General features: G+C 42.4%; 1 protein-coding gene across 17 annotated transcripts in view; it reads left to right on the top strand.

Annotated features, from left to right (window-relative positions):
* Positions 1-12553: 12553 nt before the first annotated feature.
* LOC134219839 (uncharacterized) overlaps positions 12554-24672 on the top strand; it is a 235905-nt gene continuing 223786 nt past the window's right edge. For 4 of the 17 annotated variants that reach the window (XM_062698712.1, XM_062698708.1, XM_062698724.1 and 1 more), the window contains exon 1: positions 12554-12772. The gene's annotated coding sequence lies outside the window, so the exon portion shown is untranslated. Of the gene's footprint in view, positions 12844-24672 lie in introns of all 17 variants that reach the window. The other 13 variants (XM_062698714.1, XM_062698710.1, XM_062698707.1 and 10 more) reach the window with 10 other exon arrangements.

The raw sequence follows: 24672 nt of genomic DNA, 5'->3' as shown, positions 1-24672 counted from the left end.
CGTTTACAAACCTCTCGATGACCTTGGACACACAAGAGGTCACCAAAATGGGCCGGTACTTAGTGACTTCCCGGGAGGAGATGCTGTTCTTAGAAATGGGGATGACAAAACTTTTTCGTCACTCTTCCGGGAAGGTTTGGTCAACCCACATTTGGTAGGAATCGAATCTTGGCAGAAGACGGTAACTGGAATTCGGTGGAATAGCCGTTCACCGACGCTAGCCAGGCAAAGTACTCCCCAAGCGTGCTGGCTACTTCGGTGGGATGGGTAATGGTACTACCAGGTGTATCGAGGTGGATGGGCTTGCCACTAAGCGCGTTGACTTTACCCCAGAGCTCGGCAGCGGATTGAGCCGGGTTGACTGAATCGAGGAAGTTCTTACACTGTTTCCTCTTGGCTTCAAATATTACTGACCTGCATTCACAGTGCTTTTCTTTGTAGGCCTGAAGGGCATTTCCCTTATCAGGATGAACAGCGGGAAGTTTCCGTAGCGCTCGGAGGGCCTTTCTTCTCGCTTTAACCGTTTAGGCGTTTCATTCGAGCACCAGCGGAGTGCCTTTCGTCCTGGCAGGGTGCTGGTTTGCGGGATGCTATGGCGGCATCCAGGACAATTTGTATGAAGTCAGGAAGGGTTGTGGGCGTGTTTCGTTCAAACGTGCGTCGGATGTGGAGGTCATATGCCTTTCAGTCGGCGGCATCGTAGCGCCATCTTGGCCTCCGGGTGATGTCCCAGGGCGAGGCATGGACGGTGACGGAAATTGGAAAGTGGTTACTCCCGAATAAGTCCCACTTGAGAGCGGGTGGAATAGACCGACTAGCGGCGGTTACGTCGATGGAAGTGGCCGAGTGGCTATTGAAGAAGATGCGCGAACCATTGTTGAGTGGTTCAAGGTTCGCAATTTCGAATGATTCAAGTAGGGCTGCACGTCGGGAATCAGTCCTAGAATCACCTCAGGCCGGGTGAGGGGCGTTCATGTCCCCCGAGAGGAGGACAGGGAAAGGAGACTCGTAGATTTTATTGCTTATTTTTCTTATGATGACCGGCAGATTGGCGCATGGTGAATAGAGACGGAGACGGACTCCGACAACTGGGAGGTATTCGGTGAATTGGAGTACGTCGAACGAGACATCCCGAAAGACCCTTATTACCACGGAATTCCGGATGTTAGAACCTACCTTAATGGCCTACTTATAGTTTCTTCCGAGGGAGCGCTACATGGAGTCAAGTGCGATCCGATTGACCTCCTGCAGGCCGATGATTCACGGCTCGGATGTATCCGCAGGGGTTCTGTGATCTAGGGGAGATTGATGCAGGATCTGGATGAAGATGCTGGAAGATGTAGGACTAACAACCCAAGTTGGAGTGCGTGGGAGGCCAACACGAGGATGATAGTCAGGTTTATGTTGCAATGTAACTCTTGACAATTTGCGAGAAAATACGATAAATAGGCATAAAAACATCAATAAGCATTGGCTGAGCTTCAAGAATTGCTCTATACCCGAGAATCAAAGGAAAATATTGTTTTCAACAATCAAAGCACATCTAAACCGGTTGAGCTCTTGACTTGGTTTGAGGCTTGTCACTTAAGAATTCATTTGATTTACAACAATATCATAGATTTGCTAGTATTTTCAAACTAATCCAAGCAAAAGGGACTATCTCAATGTCAACATCGATTCGTCGAGTAAGATGAAGCAATACTACTCAACATCTACCTCGCGATTCTGAAAACCGAGATTTGAGTTTCTACTACCGGTCACATTAGTGGATCCCCAGCATGCTTCAGCTGATGATCTGTTCAATCAAAATTCGTAATGTGCACCAAACCTGCTTAAGGTCACTCCTGACGGAATCCACTTTTAAAAGTACTCGCGTTTTCAAGGGCACACCATTCGATACGGAAGCAACGCACAACTGTCATTTTTATTTTTTCACGCATGCTGCGACGCAGCAAAGCTGAAGAAATAAAAATGACAGTTGTGCGTTGCTTCCGTATCGAATGGTGTGCCCTTGAAAACGCGAGTACTTTGAAAATTGGATTCCGTCAGGAGTGACCTTAACAGGTCAGCCCACAAATATGCCGGTGCACTGAGGTATTTTTTGACAAACCGGGACCTCAGATTTCCGAAATAATGGTGAAATGTTTTTTATTCCTTGCAATTCAGTTGATGCTGAACGCCGTGTGAACAAAATTGGGACAGCTAAGGGCTTTTGGCCAATAAGGCCAAGAAATCATGAAATGCAAAGAGTGACAACTACATTTGTTTTAATAAGCTGTTGCATTTTACTCTGGACTGAACTCTATATTTTGTCTTTATTTTTGATTTCAAAAATTAGATCACGGCGAAATTGCTGCGAAATTTCAGATGTGCGGAATTGGCTGACCGCGAAATTTTGAAAATTTTGCCGCGGATTTCCACTACCACTACAGTCAAACCTCCATGAGTCGATATTCTATAACTCGATATCGACTCATGGAAGCAAATTATTCCATATTAAGAAATATTTACCGGGTTACTGTGATGCTCCCTCCAAATGGGCCAAACACAATTGGTACGTTTGCGTGCTTTTTGACAGTTTCCCCATGGGAAAACTGTCAAAACGCACGCAAACGTACCAATTGTGTTTGGCCCAAAAGAGCTTTCCAATGATTTTCTATTCCACATCTCGATATTTCCATGAGTCGATGGTCCCTTCAATATCCACTCATAGAGGTTTGACTGTAGTTTGAACCCTTCTGAACCTGGAAACATAGAAAACTTTTTGTAATCCAGAGCCCCACTTCAGATTCTCGACAAATCTATCAAGTACCACTGCGAAGCAAGTTAAATGAATTGATTCATATTAAATGAGTGCCGGAATTAATTTTTACTAATTGGATAACTACCCCGAATATTGTATTTCGCAACGATTCATGATTTTGAATTATATGAAACTCAGCAACAGGCAACAATGGGACACGATTCTGCGTCGAATGCAACTTGTTGCGAGCAATTCGGCTGAGGATAAGTGCCTAAAAATGAGTGAGAATTTTTCTTGTAAAAAATGTATTTTGGCCATAACTCCGAATCCCATAGTTTGGTTGGGCAAAATACGAAACAATGGGACAGGATTCCGCATCGAATGCAGCTTGTTGCGAGCAAATCGGTTATGGATAAGTCCATGAAAAATGAGTGAGATTAGTTTGCGCATACACATACACACTCAGTTCAGCTCGGCATTTTTTCATTCTTTTGCCAAGATCCGCACAGCCGAGTGCTCGGTTCCTGACTTTCTGCTGATATCTCAGCGGAAAAAGTAATTTGTTTACTGCGGCACTCGAAGAAGCCGCCGTAATCATACGTCCATTCAGCTGATATTTCAGCAAACGAACTTAAACCGAGAATTGCACAGCCGAGATCGGTGAAAAAATTTAAGTGTGTACAACACACATACACCCACAGACATCACTTCAATTCGTCGAGCTGAGTCGATCGGTATATACCACTATGGGTCTCCGGACCTCCTATAAAAAGTTCGTTTTTGGAGCGAACATATAGCCTTTATGTATACTTTGGATATTAGAAAGGCAAAAAATATCGGCATTGATGTATATAAAAACAGTTGATTCAAAAGTTTAAGATTGCTAATGTCGTTCCTTTTCTCGTGACTAACATCTAGGTTACTTTGACCTGGTAGCCAAAGTACCTGTACTACAAGTGTCAAACCAATGTTGATGGAATTAAACATGCCCTAAAGCATGATGCATAAATTATGGCCAATTGATGCTTGTTGAAGCATAATTTGGCAAAATAATTTAAATGACTACAGCGCCACTAGCGTTCTAGTACTTATGCTTCTACTATTAAAACCACGTGGTCCTTCTCTTCATTTCAATGACTTTTTTCTTTATTTTTTTAAACTAATTTTATTTGCTAATTATCTACTACATGCATTCATCTCTTAGACTAGGTGTTCCGTGTTTTCTTAACACTATCATCCTTATTTGCTATGTCATATTTTTAGTTATTATTAATACATTTCAATTGCCTCTGGCAGTTAGAATTTTTTCCTCTGGTTGAATTGAACCATGTAGGAATTACAATGTTTTCAACTTAAACTAAACTTAACCTATTTTATACTAAAGGTACAAGGAGTTAATCGTTGCAATAGAAGATAGCAACGATTTTTGTGTAAAATTGGAAATTATTTTGTTGGACATTTGTTGCAATGTCTCAATATTAGAAATTCTATGAAGTTCATTGGTACTATACCACGGAGGCAACTTCAGAATCATTTTCAAAATTTTATTTTGAATCCTCTGGAGTGCCTTCTTTCTGATATTGCAGCAACTAGTCCATATTGGCACAGCATACAACATGGCAGGTCTAAAAATGTGTTTGTAAATCAAAAGTTTGTTCTTAAGACAAAGTTTTGATTTTCTGTTTATAAGTGGATATAGACACTTAATATATTTATTACATTTGGCTTGAAGGCCTTCAATGTAATTTTTAAAAGTTAGTTTTTGATCTAGCAGAAGTCCTAAATATTTAGCTTCGCTAGACCAATTAATTGGAACCCCATTCATAGTGACAATATGTCTGCTAGAAGGTTTCAAATAAGAAGCTCTCGGCTTATAAGCTGAGTTTTGGAAGCATTCGGGGAAATTTTCCATTTTTGCAAGTAAGTGGAGAAAATATTCAAACTTTTTTGCAATCTACTACAAATGACACGAAGGCTTAGCCCTTTGGCTGAGAGACCTGTGTCATCTGCAAACAAAGATTTTTGACACCCTGGTGGTAAATCAGGTAAGTCAGAAGTATTAGAATTCTGCAGTGAGCGATCTGATAAATAATTTTGGATCAGTTTAATGATGTACAGAGGAAAATTAAAATTCATCAATTTTACAATCAAACCTTCATGCCAAACACTGTCAAATGCTTTCTCTATATCAAGAAGAGCAACTCCAGTAGAATATCCTTCAGATTTGTTGAGCCGAATTAAGTTCGTAGCTCTTAATAACTGATGAGTGGTTGAATGCCCTTGGCGAAAACCAAATTTCTCATCAGCAAATATAGAATTGTCATTAATATGAACCATCATTCTATTTAAAATAATATTTCCAAACAGTTTGCTTATTGAAGAAAGCAAACTGATTGGGCGATAACTAGAAGCCTCAGCTGGATTTTTGTCCGGCTTCAAAATAGGAACAACTTTGGTGTTTTTCCATTTATCTGGGAAGTATGCCAATTGAAAACATTTGTTAAATATATTAACCAAAAAGGATAAAGAGCTCTCAGGAAGTTTTTTGATAAGTATGTAGAAAATACCATCATCACCCGGGGCTTTAATATTTTTAAATTTTCTAGTAATAGATCTCACTTCATCCAAATTAGTTCCCAACGAAGGGTCAAAAACATTCTCTTGATTGAGAATGTCTTCGAAGCTCCGTGTAACCTGATCCTCAATTGGACTAGTGAGACTAGTGCCCGAACTGCTGAGCAAGTTTTTGGGCCTTTTCGCCATTTGTCAATAAAATTTTATTTCCCTCGCGCTGGAATTGGCTTTTGAGGTTTTTTAAGAATTTTTGTTAATTTCCAAAAGGGTTTCGAACTGGGATCCAACTTCGAGACATTATTCTCAAAGTTGGTATTTCTCAGAATAGCGAAACGTTTTTTTAATTTCATTTTGCAAATCACGCCAAATAACTTTCAACGCGGGATCGCGAGTTCTTTGGTATTGCCTTCAGTAGCTGAAGATCGTCGTCAATAATGCTGGAGTTGAATTTAACTTCACATTTCGGAATTGCAATGCCTCTGGCTTCGACAATTAAATTTGTCAAAGATACGAGAGCATTATCAATACCACTTTTGGTATCGAGAGGAATATCAACATCAAAATTCCTATCGATATACGTTTTATATAAATCCCAATCAGCTCTATGATAATTAAAAGTAGAGCTGATTGGATTTTAAATGGCTTCTTGTGAAATTTCAAACGTCACAGGAAGGTGATCAGAGTCAAAGTCAGCATGAGCTACCAATTGGCCACACAGCTGACTTGAATCCGTTAAAACCAAATCAATTGTCGAAGGATTTCGAGTGGATGAAAAACAAGTTGGGCCATTGGGATATTGAATAGTATAATATCCCGCAGAACAATCTGCAAATAAAATGTTGCCGTTGGAATTGCTTTGAGCATTATTCCATGAACGATGTTTGGCATTTTTTATTTATTTATCATCAGACTAAGGCCGGAGTGGCCTGTGCTGCACATAAAAGACTTCTCCATTCAGCTCGGTCCATGGCTGCACTTCGCCAACCACGCAGTCTGCGGAGGGTCCGCAAGTCGTCCTCCACCTGATCGATCCACCTTGCCCGCTGTGCACCTCGCCTTCTTGTTCCCGTCGGATCGTTGTCGAGAACCATTTTCACCGGATTACTGTCCGACATTCTGGCTACGTGCCCGGCCCACCGCAGTCTTCCGATTTTTGCGGTGTGAACGATGGATGGTTCTCCCAGCAGCTTATGCAACTCGTGGTTCATTCGCCTCCCCCACGTACCGTCCGCCATCTGCACCCCACCATAGATGGTACGCAACACTTTCCTTTCGAAAACCCCCGTGCGCGTTGGTCCTCCACGAGCATCGTCCAGGTCTCGTGTCCGTAGAGAACTACCGGTCTTATAAGCGTTTTGTAGATGGTCAGTTTGGTACGGCGGCGAACTCTATTCGATCGGAGCGTCTTGCGGAGTCCAAAGTACGTACGATTTCCAGCCACTATGCGTCTCCGAATTTCTCTGCTGGTATCGTTATCGGCGGTCACCAGTGAGCCCAAGTACACGAATTCTTCAACCACCTCGATTTCGTCACCACCGATAGAAACTCGTGGTGGGTGGCTCACATTGACCTCTCTTGAGCCTCTTCCTATCATGTACTTCGTCTTCGACGTGTTGATGACTAGTCCAATCCGTTTAGCTTCGCTTTTCAGTCTGATGTAGGCTTCCTCCATCCTCTCAAAATTACGTGCCATGATATCAATGTCGTCGGCGAAACCAAATAACTGGACGGACTTCGTGAAAATCGTACCACTCGTGTCAATCCCTGCCCTTCGTATTACTCCCTCCAAAGCGATGTTGAATAGCAGACACGAAAGACCATCACCTTGCCGTAACCCTCTACGGGTTTCGAAGGGACTCGAGAATGTCCCTGAAACTCGAACTACGCACATCACCCGATCCATCGTCGCCTTGATCAACCGTATAAGTTTATCCGGAAATCCGTTTTCGTGCATTAGCTGCCATAGCTGGTCCCGATCGATTGTATCATATGCGGCTTTGAAGTCGATAAATAGATGATGTGTGGGCACGTTGTATTCGCGGCATTTCTGCAATACCTGACGTATGGCGAACACCTGGTCTGTGGTAGAGCGTTCACCCATAAATCCCGCCTGGTACTGCCCCACGAACTCTCTTGCAATTGGTGTTAGTCGACGGCATAAAATTTGGGAGAGTACCTTGTAGGCGGCGTTCAGCAATGTGATTGCGCGGTAGTTGCTACAATCCAGCTTATCGCCCTTTTGTAGATGGGACACACGACACCTTCCATCCACTCCTGCGGCAGAACCTCATCCTCCCAAACCTTGGTAATCACCCAGTGCAGCGCTCTAGCCAGTGCTTCACCACCGTGTTTAAACAGCTCTCCTGGTAGTTGGTCAACTCCAGGGGCTTTGTTGTTTTTCAGCCGGCCGATCTCTTCCTGGATTTCCTGGAGATTCGGAGCCGGAAGTCGCATGTCCTGCGCGCGTGCTCCTAGGTTCATAACCATACCACCACCGTTGTCTGCCATATCGCCATTCAGGTGCTCTTCGTAGTGCTGCCGCCACCTTTGGATCACCTCACGCTCGTTCCCGTTTATGTCCTTACACATATCGGGCTGTGGCACGTGGCCCTTACGTGAACGGTTCAACTTCTCATAGAACTTTCGTGCGTTATTAGCGCGGTACAGTTCCTCCGTCTCTTCACGGTCTCGATCTTCCTGCTGGCGCTTTTTCCTCCGGAAAATCGAGTTTTGTCTGTTCCGCGCCCGTTTGTATCGTGCCTCGTTCGCCCTCGTGCGGTGTTGTAGCAATCTCGCCCATGCTGCATTCTTCTCCTCAACTAACTGCTCACATTCGCCGTCATACCAGTCGTTTCTCTGATCCGGAGCCACCGTGCCTAGTGCAGCGGTTGCGGTGCTTCCAATGGCGGATCGAATATCTCTCCAGCCATCTTCAAGAGATGCTGCGCCTAGCTGCTCTTCCGTTGGGAGTGCCACTTCCAGCTGCTGCGCGTAGTCTTGGGCTAGTCTACCGTCTTGTAGCCGCCCAATGTTAAGCCGCGGCGGACGACTCCGATGCGTGTTGATCACCGTCGAGAGTTTTGAGCGCAGACATACTGCGACGAGGTAGTGGTCGGATTTAATATTCGCACTGCGGTAAGTGCGTTCGTTCGTGATGTCGGAGAAGAATTTACCGTCGATTAGAACGTGGTCGATTTGGTTTTCCGTTACTTGATTAGGTGATTTCCATGTGGCCTTGTGCATATTCTTGCGGGGGAAGAAAGTGCTTCGGACTACCATTCCGCGGGAGGCTGCAAAGTTTATGCATCGTTGGCCGTTGTCGTTCGATACGATATGCAGACTATCCGGTCCGATGACCGGTCTATACATTTCCTCCCTTCCTACCTGAGCGTTCATGTCACCGATGACGATTTTGACGTCCCGCAGTGGGCATCCATCGTATATCTGCTCCAGCTGCGCATAGAACGCTTCTTTCTCGTCGTCGGATCTCCCTTCGTGTGGGCAGTGCACGTTGATGATGCTATAGTTGAAGAAACGGCCTTTTATCCTCAGCTTGCACATCCTTGCGTTGATTGGCTGCCACCCAATCACGCGTTGGCGCATCTTTCCCAGCACTATGAAGCCGGTTCCCAGCTCGTTGGTGGTGCCACAGCTTTGGTAGAAGGTAGCCGCTCGATGCCCGCTTTTCCACACTTTCTGTCCTGTCCAGCAGATTTCCTGCAGCGCTACGACATCGAAGTTGCGGGGATGTAATTCATCGTAGAGTATCCTATCGCAACCTGCGAAGCCTAGCGACTTGCAGTTCCATGTTCCAAGCTTCCAATCGTGATCCTTTATTCGTCGCCTAGGTCGTTGCCGATTGTATCGAGTCGTATTATCTTCTATGTCGTTCGTAATAGTTGTTTTTAAAGGCGGCTTATTGGGCCTGCGCAAACCTCCTGTCTCGTCGGAGGGCCGTCGTGTCAGGGCTGTTTATCGTCCCACCTAACACCAGGACTTGGGCTTGTGCGCTTTGAGCGGCACACGGTCGCTTTGGCGGAGCCTACTTGCGGATACATGCAGCTTTTTATAGAGGTTTAACAGGGCCCACTGTCAAACCCCACCACATCCTAGGCAGGCGCCACAACTCGCAGATGGCCTGGGGATTGTTGATTTGTTGCGAGTCAGAATTTGAAGATCAGCTTTCAACAAATTCTTTTGCTGTCCATTGCATTGAAAAGCCAAGTAGGCTGCAATGAAGGAAAAATGTCCAAAATTTGTTTCAACAGAAACTCCCAAGATTTCAAAAACTATGGTTTCGAACAAATAATGTATGTTTGATACGTCTATTGATGACAATGGCGACCCCACCACAGGCGCTGTCAAGACGATCATTTCTGTAGATAAAATAATTTGGATCTCTTTTAATGGAGAGTCCTGGTTTTAAATAAGTTGCTGTTATAATGGCAATATGCACATTATGAACTGATAGGAAGTTGAATAATTCATCTTCCTTACCCTTTAGAGAGCGGGCATTCCAATTTAGAACTTTCACACAATTATTTAGATCCATTGAAACGGAGTCCGATAACAATTTTTTGTGTGTACTTTATACCAACCTGAACAGCTTCAGGAATGGTATTTGCTTTGAACATTGCATCAATGCAATTGTTCAGTTAAAAAATCAAAATCGGAAGTAGTCATGCTACCTGAATCGGCAACATGACCGTTATTTTCCGTTGGGACATGGGTATAAACCTCATTTTGAGAAGAGAAATTTTGTCTACCAGCAGCGATGTTTGCATACGTAACGTAGGTACATTCGAAAAATTGGAATTTACTGAAGTGCTTGCTACCCGTTGACGAGCGGCAAAATTTGCTTGTGAATTGTGGTGGGTATGAATTGCTCGACCGGCAACCGGTTTCGAAAATTGAGCGTTTGAAAAATTTCTACCCGTCGAATCTGGGATCCGATTGGAATTTCCCGTCATCAATTTTGCTCGGGAATTCAAAACTTTTTTGCGTGAAGGGCATTCCCAGAAATTGGATTTATGATTGCCCCCACAATTTGCGCACTTAAATTTATTGGAATCTTCTCTCACAGGACATGCGTCCTTGGCGTGAGAGGTTCCACCACAAATCATGCATTTAGCATCCATGTGACAATGTTTGGTTCCATAACCCCACTTTTGGCACTTACGGCACTGGGTGGGGTTTTGGAAATTTCCCCCAGGCCTGCGGAAATGTTCCCATGTAACACGGACATGAGACATAATACAGGCATTTTCCAAACTTTTCATATTATTTAGTTCACTTTTGTTAAAATGAACTAAATAAAATTCTTGAGAAATGCCCATCTGGGAAGTACCAGAGTGGGATTTCTTTTTCATCTTAATTACTTGGACTGGTGAAAATCCAAGTAATTGAGAAATTTCAATTTTAATCTCATCCAGTGATTTGTCATCACTGGGGAGACCTTTCAAGACGACTTTGAACAATCGCTCAGTTTTGTCGTCGTATGTGAAGAATTTATGGCGCTTCTCAGTTAAATACTGAAGAAGACGTTTGCGATCGTCAAAGGATCCCGGCGAAACGCGGCAGTCACCCTTCCTAGCAATCTGAAATGAAACCTTGATCCCCTGAAGGTTACTCAAGATCTCATTCCGGAAGCCAGAAAACTCGGCAACAGATACCACAATTGGCGGAATCCTTTGCTTTTTCGCATGAATCGAATCACCTGGGCTAGAGGTAGATTCGATTTGCTCAATTTCATCATTAATCAAATCGAACTGATTGCTCAGTTCGATAGGAGAAGAAACAATGTCAACATTAGATTAAGAAGGAATATCTAAAGTCTCCAGCTTCCTTCTATTTTTCCGCGCTTGGGCAGGACGGTCTTGAAACCTTGTTTTTTGAAGGAAGTGGAGAATTCAGAGACTCCCCCTTCCTCTTGTTTTGATTAATGCTCATAGCTGAGCGTGGAGACGTGACCTTCTAAGTGTTTTTTTTTCCAGAACGGTGTCCTTGCAGGATTACAACCGCTTGTCGGAATTTTACTTCCGCAAACGGGTCCAACGTAAAACGAAGGCACGGGTCCTTGCAAAGATCGTAACGGGATCAAGGGGTACAAATAGCGCTGAGAAGCACTGTTGAAATTAAAATAGCTTCGGGTAGTATTAAAAACTTCCTTCCGCAAAGAGAGATAGAACCGTACAGCACGAAAGCACGATGCGGTCTGATCATTTCAATGACTATTTAAGGGTTTTATTCCATGTTTGGAACAGGGCTGTCTCATCGCTGTAATAACAAAAATCACATAAATTTCATCGTGAGCTAGTATTTAAATTGATGGATGTTTCGTAGCAGTATTAAATTCTAACGAAATAATAATTGCCTATAGGCAATGTCATAAGTTAATGAACTTTAATAAACGAACGCTTAATCGACACATGGGTTGGCATTCTGCATATTGATTCTAAACGAGCAAACCATGCCAACTGTGGTACGAAAGAAAGGTCGATTCGAGTTGGGCAAAGAGGCCCCTGGAAAACATGTTTTCCACATTACTAATCCAGCGTCATTTTGGGGTTGATCACCACGAGTTACTCAGCTGCTATTCTTTCTGGGACACCCTAATCAGCAACAAGAAGATTGACCCCAATCAGAATCGGTAGGACCATATCGTGGTGGTCCTCGCACGATTTGCTCTCTCATCGCGATCGCGATATTCTTGTTTGAGATTCCTTCTGTTTTGGAATGTTACATACGCCGTCTATGGCAGGTACACTTATTCGTTTTGTTATGTGCGGGGAACACACATTCAACACGCGCCAAGCCACCACATCGCTGACGCGCGATCGCACCGGCTGACGAGAGGATGAGTCTTTTGCTGGCTTCTGCACAACCGCCACCCACCCGGCACCCGTTCTGCCTGTACAAGTACGACAAGCCCCTAGCATCGACCGGCAGATCGACCACCTTGCGCCTAATCACTCATTTGCTTGTAAAGGAAGATGCGAGCATGGAACTAGAGCCCCAATGATACCGAGAAGGCAAGAACTTCTCTTGTTAGGCCGGTTGCCTTTGGGGGTCCACCACTCGAGCTCGACGAGGATTGAGTACGGACGATGACGACGACGACGGCGGCGGCGCGATGATGACGATGGCGACGCGGCGCGCGGTGATGATGATCGCGTCTCTTCATCGCATCGAGCTGGAGGATACTTTTCCCACCGCAAGGTCCAGCTATTAGTTCGGTTCGGTCGACGCTGGTGAGTGGAAGCAGAGTTTGTTCTTAAGGTTCTGCCCTCGTGCGAAGATTGCTTCGGAAGAACGGGCAGGTTGTGTTTGGACTATCCGGATGAAGTGGCGTGTGTATTTACAAATTTAACCGATTCGATTGTTACGTTAAATGTCGTGGGAAAATTCGTGTCGGTTGGTTTCTTCGTTAGTGGCGTGGAATCGTGGGGTATCAAGGTTTTGGATGTTCTATTATAGTGGCGCAAATTAAGTTGTGTTCTGGGAGAAATACAGTTGTTATGGACTTGGTGGTTCTATGGATTCATTAGTTTTGGTTGAATAAGAAGATTTGTTTAAACAATTAGGTTTTGATAATTCATCAAGAATATTTTGTTTATCGTTATTTATTAATCGTATGATAATTTCAACTGACATTTGGACGTCGTTATAATAAAAGATTCAAATTCGTTGATCAATTCAACTAAAACTACTTTCCATTGGAATGGAAATCTGGTCAAAGCTTGTTGAATTACACTGATCAGTAAAGATGCAAGAGTATATAAATATGGATAAATTGATAACTTTAACATCACCCTCGTTTTAGTAATCTCAGTATGTACAAAAAATGTGGCTAATAATTTATTAGAGTATCTTAAGGACAAGTATAAACATCTATCTATCTATCTATATATATAAAACTCAATGTTTGTATGTTTGTATGTACAGGGTGTTCAATAAGTTCGAATACAAATGTTTGATCATTGTGTTTGTAAGCCCAATGTACATATTCTGTATTAGTATTGGTGTCAGCGTTAGCGGTATATATACGCTATCGGATGTGTGTAATGTTGACATTCTGTCACTTGTTGTTTGTTTATAACGCGCGTTGAAAATGGATTGGGGAATCATAAATAGCCGTTTTTGAAGGTCAAAATCATTGCGGCGCACTTCAAAGCTAAGGTTTTGGGGACGATTGATGCCCCCAGTGGCCCGGTGATAAGACGGAGGTCAGTCCTACGTGTTACAATAGGACGATAACCCTTTATACACGGAAAATGCGATTTAAGCCTTATATGGGGACAATTTCATCGACTTTTTGGACAAAACTTTGCGACCTCCCAGCTTCCCGGATTTGAACCCTCTTAACTTACTAGTTTGGTCCTTTATTATATTAAAACTGTACGAATACAAGGTCAGTAACTTGGACCAGTTCAAGAAGTAATTCTCAAAATCTGGAACGAAATGCTCATGCAGACCGTTCGTGCCGCTTGCGATGGGTTTTAGAAACGTTTGAAGCTCGTGAAGAAGTATAAAATAGAGGTCATTCCAAAAGAAATGTTACAAACGTTCCTTATAAACAATACTTCCAATGAAATGCTACCGGGAAAAGAAATAATTTAATCTCAATTTTTAAACATTTTTTGAAAGTGTATTCGAACTTATTGAACACCCTGTATGTATGTTCCAGCATGACTTCTGTACCCATTTACCGATTTTAACCAAATTTGGAACACACATTCTTTATCTTAAGGAGACGACGATAGATAGCGACTTTATCTTAAGGAGATAGACGATTAGGCATGTTATTTGGAAAAGGGGGAGGGTGTGGGGGGAGGGGTATTGTTTAGATATCGATCAACTCAGTGTAAATTCTGAACCCCTTGGCCGATTTCAACCAAATTTGGAACACAAATTCTTTATCTTACAGAGGGAACGATAGAGGGGTTAAGCATGCTCTTTGGAAAAGGGGGAGGGTGTGGGGGGAGGGGTGTTGTTTAGATATCGATCAACTCAGTGTAAATTCTGAACCCCTTGGCCGATTTCAACCAAATTTGGAACACAAATTCTTTATCTTACAGAGGGAACGATAGAGGGGTTAAGCATGCTCTTTGGAAAAGGGAGAGGGTGTATGGGGAGAGGTATTGCTTAATTATCTATCAACGCAGTTTAAATTCTGAACCCCTTAGCCGATTTCGACCAAATTTGGAGCACAAATTATTTATCTTATGGAGACGACGATAGGGGGTTAAGCATGCTCTTTGGAAAAGAGGGAAGGTTTCGGGGGGAGGGGTATTGCTTAGTTATCGATCAACTCAGTGTAAATTAAGAACCCCTTGGTCGATTTCAACCAAATTTGGAACACAAATTCTTCATCTTAAGGACACGACGATAGGAGGTTGAGCATGCTCTTTAGAAAAGGAGGAGGGTGTGGGGAGGAGGGTTATTGCTTAGTTATCGATCAACTCAGTTTAAATTCTGAACCCCTTGGCCGATTTCAAACAAATTCGGAACACAAATTCTTTATCATAAGGAGACGACGATAGGAGGTTAGGGATAATCTTTACAAAAGAGGGAGGGTATGGGGGGAGGGGTATTGTTTAGTAATCGATCAACTCAATGTAAATTCTGAGCCTCATGACCGATTTGAACCAAATTTGTATCAAATATTGTCTGTCCTAAGGAAGTGATTTTAGTGGATGTGGTTAAGTCATTTTGAAAGGGGGAAGGTGTGGGAGAGAGTATTGTTTAATTATTGATCAATTCAGCATGACTTCTGAACCCATTTATCAATGTCCATTGTTTAGAAAATGACTTAATTTAAAATCCTTCTTAGTTAGTACATCCTAGGTTCTTTGACATTGTACAATGCTCCGATAACAAATTTCCCGAATTTCTTAATAAATAGCAAATCCTTGACAATAGCATTTTCCAGGTAATAACATTTCCCCAAAAATGACTAACGAAAATTATATTTCCCGAAAATGATACTTCCCGATACACATATCCCAGAATATGATATTTCTCTGAAAATGATATATCCCTGAATGAAGCAGGCCATTAACATAACACTATTTGGCCTAAAGTCATTCGACATGAAGGACATTTTTGATAATTATGAACAGCATCAAAAAAATCTTGCATAGAAAGCAAGCATTTGCTGGGTATTAAACAATGATAATTGTTGTTCATCGGAATAATGGTATGCCCAGTGAAAAGCAATAATTAATGTGTTTCCTTCTGAATGGTGGATGTGATTGCTTCTTCAAAAGTAGGCATTTTCCCGGAATAAGGCAATGGTGGGTGTGATCCCTTCTTTAAAAATATGCGTTGCCCGGAATATGGCATCGATGGATGTTTTTCCTTCTTTAGAAATAGACGTTTGCCCGGAATAAAACCTTTCAAACCCACGATCCATTCAGTCAATGTTTCCAAAAGCCTTCTTTAAATCAAATGATAAAGTATAAATAAGTGAACACAATTACCCTGATGACCAATGGGTTTTATCATTTTCCGATTGTAAAAGAAAACTGCAAACCAAACTTGCAATTCCGAGCAAAGCCGGGTACATAAAGCTAGTATTATATAAAAACTAAAAAAGCTTGTCATAAGACGAGTTTGTACAATCCCATTGAATTCCACCACTTAATTGTATCTTGTCAGATACGTATTTCGACCTCAACAGTAAGGCCGTCTTCAGTGTTTCGTACTTGACTCGACAATTTAGCCAGAAACGGAAATGCTACATCCGAAAAACTCCGATGGCTGGCTTCAGAACTCAAAAGTTGTCGGTTTTTATTTCGATGACCACGGATGAGTGTGACCAAATTGTCTATAGCTTCAAACGGAGAAGCTTCGTGATAAAGCTCGAGTGACCGTAGATCTTCGTAGATGTAGATACCAACAAGTGATAGGTTTGGCTGCCTGAATTGGAAGGTATAAAGGTTTTTTTTTGATTTAGCGATGTACTGGTTTGGTGGAATGATTTGTCCATTCCAATGAGAGGATCTTTTTCTTCCAGATCACGAGCCATTGAATCATAGAGTCCTGTAAGGAGGGGAATTTGTCTTGGTCGGGAGTTATCTCTTTTCCATCAGATCACTTTAACCATAAAGTCTGACAGCTCAGCAAGTGATCGAGCTGTATCAATATTAAATGCGTCCCTTAAGAACATGACCGTCTGTGAACGAACTGGAATTGTTCGCCCGAAATATTCATACAATTTTGCACACCATCCATCGATGCTTTTATCAGTCTTGCAAGCATTCCGGGAAAGATGTTCTCGTCCATGATTTTCCATAGCTCTACGCGGCCCATACAGTCGTATGCTGCCTTGAAATCGATAAACAGATTGTGCGTTGGGCATTTTATATTCACGAATTTTTTTTAAGGATTTGCCATACAGTAAAGATCTGGTGAAAACGTACCAGATCATTACTGTATCGAGCGGCTGTTAACGGAGCCGGACTGCTAACTTTCCACAAACTCCTTCACTATTAGTGACAGACGACTTCTGCTTTTTACAATCTTCTAGATGGGTAATTTGCGTTCGATTATTTAGTAGTTTGTCAATAACACATTCCAGAAGTTTAATTTCAAAATATGTTGTATGGTGGACTATGTTTTCCTACAACTTTGCCTAATGGTTCGTTATTAGAATTCAACTAATAACGGAGTTAGAGCGCTAGTTGCAGTAACTTAAACTAAATGATTGGAATTTTGTTATCATTTAGTCTAAGTTACTGAAACTATAGCTCTAGCTCCACTACTAGTGGAATTAAAACAACGAACCATTAGGCAGAGTTGTAGAAAAACCTTCGCACTAGAAGTCCACCATACAACATAATTTGAAATTCAGCTTCTGGAATGTGTTATTGACAAACTACTAAATGATCGAACGCAAATTACTGAATGATCGTTAACATCCTTGGTTCCCAGTCTTATTTAAAACAAAAGTCAGGAGGTACCTCAAGCTATGCAAACGTCTGAAAGTTGCCACTCATGAAAAAGGCTGAGAACTGCTGGTCTATTGGACATTTATCAACGTCAGGTTCTGAGACCACACGAAGGGCTTATACAGACATTGCCCAGCTATGAATTGAAACTCGGCGTGCTATTCACGGCCGAAGGGAGTGATCACGGCATTGAAACCGACACCCCACCTAGGGCTAGGTTTCAAAGTAACGAACTAGTAGCGGAGGTGCTACTGTAAGGCTAAATATTCGAAGGCTAAATACTGTAGCTGTAGCTTTGAAATCTTCACTGATGAACTTGTTTTGATGATGTCGGTATTCCATTTTTGGAAAACGCATACTTCTCCCGACGGTCCACAGAGTTTTCATTGAGGTCTCGCGCGATAAACCTTAAACAAAAGTGCGCCAATATCCGCGTTTCTTCACTTTGACCAGCTTCTTGAACTAGATCTCGAGCGCGATGTACAGTTTGTGAAGAACGATCGAACCGTGTTTCCGAAATTCTTTGAACGCGGTGGATTTCTTGCGATAAAGTTGTGTACACTCGACATCCCACCACGGACTAAGTGGTTTCCTACGAACCGAAGCTCCTTGCATTGGCCGGCTTTGTGTCTGAAGAGCACTGTCAAGGATCAACTGGGATAGAAACTCGTTCTCTTCTCGCGGGGGAAGTGCTTCTATCGACATTACGCCATCAATGATGGCATCCGCATATGTGCCCCAATCGATGTGCTTCGTGAGGTTATATGAGAGGTCGATAGAAACAGATTGATTTCGTCCATTGGAAATCGAGACTTCGATCGGCAAATGATCACTACCATAGGGATCTTGGACCACCTTCCAAGTACAGTCCAACGATAATGAGCTCGAACAAATGGAAAGAACTAGACGGCTATCTCTTGCTGGAGGAGCCACTCGTGTAACTTCTCCTGTATTCAAAATTGACATATTAAAGTCGTCACAGAGGTCGTATATCATTGTTGGACGGTTGTCGTCGTGCAGGTCCCCCAGCATGTTCCGTGGGAGTTAAAAACTCCCAAGAGCAACCGTGGCTCGGGCATAACCGAGCAGATGTGCGAGGGATCTCTACGAGATATCGCGGTGTTTGGAGGAATATATATCGAGGAATACTGAGTTTCAAATCGTCGCATGTCATACTTCCTCCGTCACCACCCCCGCGATCTCACACACTGCTGGCGGTAAATAGACCTTATATTCAAGGGTGAAAAGCTCACAGGTGGCAATCTCGTTGGCCTGTTTGCGATCACTGGCCGTGACGCGAAGCTTACTGGGTCCAACCACACAGAAAAAAATAATGAAAAGTAATCAGCGCGTAAATAATAAAGACGTGAAAAATTACACTATTCTGAGCGTACATGGATATTTTCCCACAAGTTTGCCCTAAATGTATACAATTTACATAGCATTATGACACTTATTCGTATAAAAAGTGACATAGTGCAATACAAATTGCATACATTCAGGTGATAATATCGTTTAATTTTACACGCTTTTTGGCATTCCCTTTATGTGCATTACTTTCGTGTAAATTTCAACAACTTTTTCTATCTGTGCAGGTCATTGGTCGTGACAGACGAGAATCGCTTTTCCAGATCCTTGCTGATCTGATTTATATTCAACCGTTTGCCTTTGGGTCGTAAGAAAACAACATACGGCCCACTAGATTCGGGAGGGTAGGCTTTGAGAGGGTGGGAGAAACATTGGTGTTGGTAATGTCCAATCCATTTTATTTTAGCGCAGAGCATCATAAGCCAACAAGGCATTATTTGTCAAGGGTTACGATGTACCGCCGCCATCATCACCTTCACGCATTGCAGACTTTAAATGTCTCGCAGCAGCGAGGCACACACAATTAAATACTTATCACAGGAGAAAAAATAACACAAAACTAATTAACAAACACACAGGGAAAACGGATTATCAAAAACAGACGTGGTTCAAATTATCGAAAGATGGGAAGAAAGGTGTTTCAACGAGAGAGAGAGATCAAAAATATGCTTAACTTAGCCTTCACATTACTATGTCACCGGCTGGCACTTGTAGCAGCACACACCGAACGGACGACCCGTCGCCCGTGCCGCGATCGAGGCTATGGCTGCGGGTTTCGGGACAACAGTGCCTGTGTTGGTGGAGGCGCACGATCAGTGATGGTAGTGGTCGGCTTTGGGCGATGATGACTTCGCCTGCGTGACGATGGACGCCGATGAGTTTTGCAAAAAAAAAGTCTGTTTTTGCGAAAAACAACGAAAACTTGTTCAATATTTGCAAATACCAGAACTTTCACTTTAGCACTCTGAAGCTCACAGCTACGGTAAAAAAAAACCTGACTTGAGGGAAAAAACCCGGAAGAAGAATCGACCGTACGCGGACTATGCAGCTGTCTCGCACGGATGCTCGACGTGGAATGATTCTTCAGATGTTCTCAAGAATTCCTTAGGAATTAACTTCTGGCATATGTTTCGTAAATATCTTAAATAATTCCTTAGGAAATACCTCCAGGAGTTTTCAAAAAAAATCTTGAATACTGCCAGAACTCTTTAGGAAATTATTTCAGGAATTTCTTCGGATCTCATCGGTATTTCCATTTCCTCGGGCATTTCTCCAATAATTCATCCGGAATTTCACACATTCCTCCGAGAAATTTTTCAGAATTTCATCTATGGATTTCCCCAGAAAATCCTCCAAAAATAACTTCGGAGATATATCCAGAAATTCCTTTGAAACTTCAAAGAAGGAATTCCAAGTAAATTTCGAAAACTACTTTACAAAATCTTTTAGAAATTTATTCAGAAATTCTTTAAGATATTTCTTTGGAAATTCCTTTAAAATTACTTTGAAAATTTCTTCAGAAATACCTAAGGAAAATCCTTCGGATATTCCTTTAGGGATATCTACAAAAATTGTTTTAGGAGTATCTTCGAAAATTGCTTCTTTGGATCTAGGTATTAGCTTGAAAATTCTATTTGATTTTTTTTTCGTGGATTCCTATAATAATTATTAGGGAATCTATTCAACAATTCCTTAAGGAATTAAGGTTTTGTTCCAGGAAAATTCCTTCGAGAATTTATTCGGAAATTCTTCCTGAAATACATTTTGAAATTCGCCCAAATTTTTTTTTCGAAGATTCCTTCTAAAATTTCTCCTTAAAATCGTCCAGATATTCTTTCGTGAACTCCTGGAGGAATAATTTATAAAATTTGCCCATGAGCTCATTTGAATACTCCTCCAAAGATTCTTTCGTAAAACATCCCAAAAGGCCTTTGTAAATTACTCAAGAAATTTCTTTATTATAACAGGATTCCTGAAAGAATTTTCGAAGGATTTTCTGAAGGGATACTCGAAAGAATGCTCAAAGGGAATTCTCCGAAGGTCTAAATTTATTCCTGGAAGAGTTGCTTTAAAATCCGGATGAATGAGCGAAGGAATTCCTATAAGAATTATCGAAAGAATTCCTGCAAATCTGAAGAAATTTCTGAGGAAAATTTCTATGCAACTCTGAAAAATTCTTCCTAGAGTTTCCGAAGGGATTTCTTGAGAAAGCACTGGCAGAATTCTTATAACATATTCCGAAAAAAAATTGGTTAAGCAGATTTGGATTTTTTTTCTCGAAATTTTCGTTATGAGGAATATCCAATGGAATCCTCCAATTTATTTCCTGAACTCCATTTTTTTCAATTTCGAAATAGGGACACGGCAGGTATTTTCGTCTGTTCGTCATAGTCTCGAAAACCAATAAAAGAGACGCTTTTTTGTAAAACTCATACGTACCTAATCGTAAGCTCAGGAGAAACGTTCTGCTATAGTGGAGTTCTAGCAAATGTACGTTGCTTTCGTTGGTTTTAGCCGAGCCTGTGACAAGCGCGGTGTCATCATTGAAAAGCAGTATGAAAAAAAAATTGTGCCCGGGACATCCTGGCTACGATTTGGCGATGGGCTAAACAATAGCATGACAGTAGCCTGGTTTTAGCCCCTACGACGATGGACGGAAATATCTGCCGTGACCCTACCTTTCGAAATTTCGTCGAAAATTTCTTCGATTTTTTTTCTGACAAATTCGGATATTTTTCTTTTGAGAATTCATTTACAAATTCTTTAAGGAATTTCTTCGGCAAATCTTTTGTAAATTCCGTTGGAAATTTGTTTGCAGTTCGAACGGAAAACCTTTCAGGAGAATTCCTTTTATGAATTTCTTTATGAATCTTATGAAAATTGCCTTAGGAATTCTTGCAGAAATTGAATTAGCAACGCTTTAAAACAATTTCAAGGAATTGCATCAGCAAATATTTTAGGTTTTTGCCGAAAAAAATCTTCTACTAATTCCTCAAGAAATCCCTTCCATAACTTCGTGGAATTCCTTTGGAAATTTATTCAGAACTTCATCCAGGAATTCTTTCAAAACCCTATTTAGCAATACCTTCGGACATTCATACGAAAATTTAATTAGAAACTCCTCAACAACTTCGGATCTTTATCTTTATTTTTATCTTCATAAAATCTCTCGGGAATCTCTTCAGAAATTCATGATTAAAATCTATTACGAATCATTTAGAAATAACTTCAAGAGTTCCTCGAAAAATTCACCTGAAAATACCTTCAATATTTCCGTTTAAAATTCTTCCGAAAATTCCTTCTGGATTGCCTAAGTCATTCTTTAATAAATTTAAAAAAAATCTACCAACAAAATTTCCAGAATAATCCCTGTATGAATTTCATATGATTTTACTAAAAAAGGAAGTTCTGAAGGAATTTCTGAAAAAGGCTTTTCCAGGCTTCAATACAATTTCCAAAGAAATGCTGATTGGATTTTGCATAGAAATTTCTAGAATTTATTCCTCAATTGTTTCGAAAATATCTTCAAAAAATTATTTCAGTAGTTTCTCCAGGATTAATCAAAATTCTAGAAAAATCAGTTGCTTTTCTTGGGACAATTTTAGCGTATATAATTAAATTTCATTGCTCCAGCTTAACTCCGCCATGCCAGTGCCTCTAGGCAGGGTTGAAATATGTCAAAGTCAATGCAGTGAAAAACATGGATCTCAGTATATTCTACGGCACCACCAACAAATTTACAATTCATCCACAAACAACTCACCCTGGCAGGCTGCTCGTTTCAGGCGTTATCGCATGAATGTGAGTGACCAATTGAAACGCGTGGTGATTTTTTTTCATTTGCTGGGTGAATTTCATAATCGTGGGGCACTGGGTAATGTGTGTTCTATTGTTTACACTTCTACCTCCTCGGGAATGCGGAATCAATTTTAAGAAAAAAGAATGAAATAAAAAACGTCACCTTCACCCAGTGCTGGCGGATTTTTACAACCCTGCCTCTAGCTATTCTTTTAGCATATCTTATCTGATATTTCTTCAGAAATTCAGTAGAAAAATACTTCATGAATTCCTGTGGACATTCCATTTTAAAATTCTTTATAGATTCTTCTGAGCCCAAGCCCAAGTCCTGGTGTTAGGTGGGACGCTAAACAGCCCTGACACGACGGCCCTCCGACGAGACAGGAGGTTTGCGCAGGCCCAATAAGCCGCCTTTAAAAACAACTATTACGAACGACATAGAAGATAATACGACTCGATACAATCGGCAACGACCTAGGCGACGAATAAAGGATCACGATTGGAAGCTTGGAACATGGAACTGCAAGTCGCTAGGCTTGATGAGATGAATTACATCTCCGCAACTTCGACGTCGTAGCGCTGCGGGAAACCTGCTGGGCAGGACAGAAAGTGTGGAAAAGCGGGCATCGAGCGGCTACCTTCTACCAAAGCTGTGGCACCACCAACGAGCTGGGAACCCACGTCAAAATAGTCATCGGTGACATGAACGCTCAGGTAGGAAGGGAGGAAATATATAGCCCGGTCATCAGACCGGATAGTCTGCATACCGTATCGAACGACAACGGCCAACGATGCATAAACTTTGCAGCCTCCCGCGGAATGGTAGTCCGAAGCACTTTCTTCCCTCGCAAGAATATCCACAAGGCCACATGGAAATTACCTAATCAAGTAACGGAAAACAAAATCGACCACGTTCTAATCAACGGTAAATTCTTCTCCGACATCACGAACGTACGCACTTACCGCAGTGCGAATATTGAATCCGACCACTACCTCGTTGCAGTATGTCTGCGCTCAAAACTCTCGACGGTGATCAACACGCGTCGGAGTCGTCCGCCGCGGCCAAACATTGGGCGGGTACAAGACGGTAGACTAGCCCAAGACTACGCGCAGCAGCTGGAAGTGGCACTCCCAAAGAAAGAGCAGCCAGGCGCAGCATCTCTTGAAGATGGCTGGAGAGATATTCGATCCGCTATTGGAAGCACCGCAACCGCTGCACTAGGCACGGTGGCTCCGGATCAGAGGAACGACTGGTATGACGGCGAATGTGAGCAGTTAGTTGAGGAGAAATATGCAGCATGGGTGCAACACCGCACGAAGGCGAACGAGGCACGATACAAACGGGCGCGGAACAGACAAAACTCGATTTTCCGGAGGAAGAAGCGCCAGCTGGAAGATCGAGACCGTGAAGAGACGGGGGAACCGTGAAGAGACGCAGGAACTGACCGTGAAGAAATGGAGGAACGCCGCCTACAAGGTACTCTCCCAAATTTTATGCCGCCGACTAACACCAATTGCAAGAGAGTTCGTGGGGCAGTACCAGGCGGGATTTATGGGTGAACGCTCTACCACAGACCAGGTGTTCGCCATATGTCAGGTATTGCAGAAATGCCGCGAATACAACGTGCCCACACATCATCTATTTATCGACTTCAAAGCCGCATATGATACAATCGATCGGGACCAGCTATGGCAGCTAATGCACGAAAACGGATTTCCGGATAAACTGTTGATCAAGGCGACGATGGATCGGGTGATGTGCGTAGTTTGAGTTTCAGGGGCATTCTCGAGTCCCTTCGAAACGCGTAGATGGTTACGGCAAGGTGATGGTCTTTCGTGTCTGCTATTCAACATCGCTTTGGAGGGAGTAATACGGAGGGCAGGGATTGACACGAGTGGTACGATTTTCACGAAGTCCGTCCAGTTATTTGGTTTCGCCGACGACATTGATATCATGGTACGTAACTTTGAGAGGATGGAGGAAGCCTACATCAGACTGAAAAGCGAAGCAAAACGAATTGGATTAGTCATCAACGCGTCGAAGACGAAGTACATGATAGGAAGAGGCTCAAGTTAGGTCAATGTAAGCCACCCACCACGAATTTCCATCGGTGGTGACGAAATCGAGGTGGTTGAAAAATTCGTGTACTTGGGCTCACTGGTGATCGCCGATAACGACACCAGCAGAGAAATTCGGAGGCGCATAGTGGCTGGAAATCGTACGTACTTTGGACGCCG

Source organism: Armigeres subalbatus, chromosome 3, assembly GCF_024139115.2.
Source record: "Armigeres subalbatus isolate Guangzhou_Male chromosome 3, GZ_Asu_2, whole genome shotgun sequence".
Taxonomy (NCBI): domain Eukaryota; kingdom Metazoa; phylum Arthropoda; class Insecta; order Diptera; family Culicidae; genus Armigeres; species Armigeres subalbatus.
The sequence above is the reverse complement of the archived record's forward strand: the minus strand, read 5'-3'. Positions and strand labels throughout refer to the sequence as shown.